Genomic DNA, 2,878 nt, shown 5'->3' on the forward strand with positions numbered 1-2,878 from the left:
TGTAATTCTGCTTTCCATGCTTATCAGTTTGTTATTTATTTCATTCACAGTATTCTTTATTACTGTTATCTCAGATATCAGCTCCTTCTTGTGTCTCCTCAATTCTTTTAATCTCTCCATTAATGTCTTGATATCTAGGTTTGTAGTTTGAAACCCTTCATTCTCGGAGCTCTTCATTGTTTGCATTCCGTAGTCAGTTTTCTCAGTGTCTGCCCTTCCAGGGGTTGGGAAAAACCCATACTCTTCTTTTGGTTTTTTTTCATTTGTGTAAATTTTTCTCTCTCTCCCTTTCCCTCCCCTTCTTTAATTCTGTTTTTGAGGCAAGATGGGGTTGCTTTTGTTTCACTTCTGCAATATCCTGTTCTTCCTTATGAGGGTCTTCTGGCTTTGTTCACTTTTGAGGTTAGAGTGTGGCCTGCGGACTGTACTTTTTGCAGTTTTGAGGTTTAATTGAAGGGGAAGCTGTGGTTCATAATGTATATGCTGATTCTAGCATCCAGTGTATGAGCACACTGGAACCTATTTCCCTCTGCTTTACAATTTGTCCGTGCAGCAGTATGTAGGCTTGGTCCCTTAGGAACCGAGGTGGGGGTTGTTGATAGGTGGGTGGGGCAATGGAGATCTCTACCTGGAGAATGGTGGAGGGAGGTTCACTTTCACAGATCTGTTTCTCTCCGCCTGTCTGGGTCCCCAAGCTTGGGGTCATGCGCTGAGTGCCTTACCCAGGGTGGGCCCAGGGCTCCAGAGCTCCAAAGCTCCGAAGGGCAGGCGGTGAGCAGTGATAGTGGCCCTGGGCTCCCCACAGGGTACTTCAGCCAGGAATGGGACCGGTATCTCTGAGGGGCGGGTGCCCAGAGCCTCCCTGAGTGACCAGTGGCTTGGTGCTGGGTGCTGGGTGGGAGACGATGTAGCCAGGGAGGGATCTGAGACCCGAGACTCCCATGCAGGTGAGAGTCGCGTACGGTGGAACAGCCGCAGCAGGGGTCGCAATATACGGCCCTACGTGGGACCTAAGGTCCCCAGACCTCAGACCAGCGTGGCTGGTGGTGGGCTGGAGGGTGGGGGAAGAAAAGTAAGAGTCTTTTTGGGAACTCACATTCGGAGAATCTCACAAGTCCACCTGTGCCGTCTTCATCTCACTGGAACCCTCAGGTTAAACATTTCAGGAAGTTTACTACATAGGAGATGTCGTGTCCTTCTCATTCAATCACCATCAGGAATATAGATTTGTCCCTAGTATTAGTGGTGCTTGTCTTATTACTGGTGATATTAAGTTTGATCTCTTGTTTAAGGTGGCATCTCTGTCAGACCTTTCTATTTGAGGATCTCTCTCCCCATATAAGTAATATGTTATCTGTCGAGTGATACTTTGAGAACAGTGAATATTTTGTTACCCAACAACTTTTGATTTTAGTATCCATTGGTAATCTTTGCTGATTCAGTTATTACATTGGTGGTTGCAAAACTGTGTTTTTCATCTGGGTATGTTGGCTCACACCAATAATCCCAGCACTTTGGGTGGCTAGGGCAAGAGAACTGCTTGAACTCAGGAATTTGAGACCAGCTGGGCAGTACAGTGAGACCTCATCTCTATAAAAATTTAAAAAATTAGCTGGGCATGGTGGTGTACATTTGGAGGCTGAGGCCAGGGGACTCTCCTGAGCCCAGGAAGTTGAGGCTGTGGTGAGCCATGATTGTGCCACCACACTCTGTCTGGGTGACAGAGTGGGACCCTGATTGAAAACAAGCAAACAAACAAAGAAAAAACAAATAAAAAAACTCAGTGTTTTTCTAATTCTGTCAATCCTTCTACATTTATTAGCTGACATTAAAGACAATGTCTCAACTCACACTTTAAAAATTATCTTTATGGACTCATGGATTTGTGTTATGATCTATTATAATTTTTAAATTAAGAATATTTTGTATTGAGGTATGATTTACATACAGTGAAATGTGTGGATATTAAGTGTACCGTTTGATTAGTTTTGACAAACGTTTATGCCCATGTAAAGCCCATCCTAAACCATAAAAAGTTTCCTTTGACCCTTTCTCAGTTGTTCTCTGACCCTCCTACCCTCTTGATTTCTTTATTATTTTCTTTGATGGTTAAATTGCCCCAAATATTGGCAATGAAAGCCCCATCCAGGGCACTGTGTCCTTGACATGTCCTCTTTAACCTGTGAGCACTTTCTTACTTTCAGATACAAGAAGGTGTTTTATTTTATTCTTTTTAACAACTGAAATTATAGTTTGTCCTCTGTATCTGTGGGTTCTATATCAATAGATTCAACCAACCAGTGATTGAAAATACCCTGAAAAAAGTTTCCATAAATTTCCTCAGAGTAAAATTTGAATGTACCACACATCAACTACTACGCTGAATCTATGCAAATGAAGTGATGCGTAGGCATTGTGTTAGGTGTCTTAACTAATCTAGAGATGATCTAAAGTATATGGGAAGATGTGCATAGGTTATATGCAACTGCCATGTTATTTTATATAAGAGACTTGAGCATTGGCTGATTGTGCTATCTCTGGGTGATTCTAGAGTCAATCCCCCACTGATTCCGAGGGATGACTATATCTAATATTATGGAAATTCTTTTAATAATTTCCCCATTAGTGGGCTGTAGGGTTTACTTTTTATTTGGTTACAACAATGCTGCAGCAAACATCTTGGAACACATATTCTTGTGTACTTAATGTGAGCATTTTTGTAGGCTAGAACTCTAGAAATGAATTTTTAGGTTAAAGAGTATATATGGTTAAATTTTTGATTGATTTTGCCAAATTCTTTCCTTTCCTCTTAAAAAGCAGTATTGGCCGGGCTCGGTGGCTCAGCCTGTAATCCCGCGCCTTTGGGAGGCTGAGGTGA

This window comes from Carlito syrichta, unplaced genomic scaffold, assembly GCF_000164805.1.
Source record: "Carlito syrichta isolate Samal-C Ts95f unplaced genomic scaffold, Tarsius_syrichta-2.0.1 Scaffold306893, whole genome shotgun sequence".
In the NCBI taxonomy this organism is placed as follows: Eukaryota; Metazoa; Chordata; class Mammalia; order Primates; family Tarsiidae; genus Carlito; species Carlito syrichta.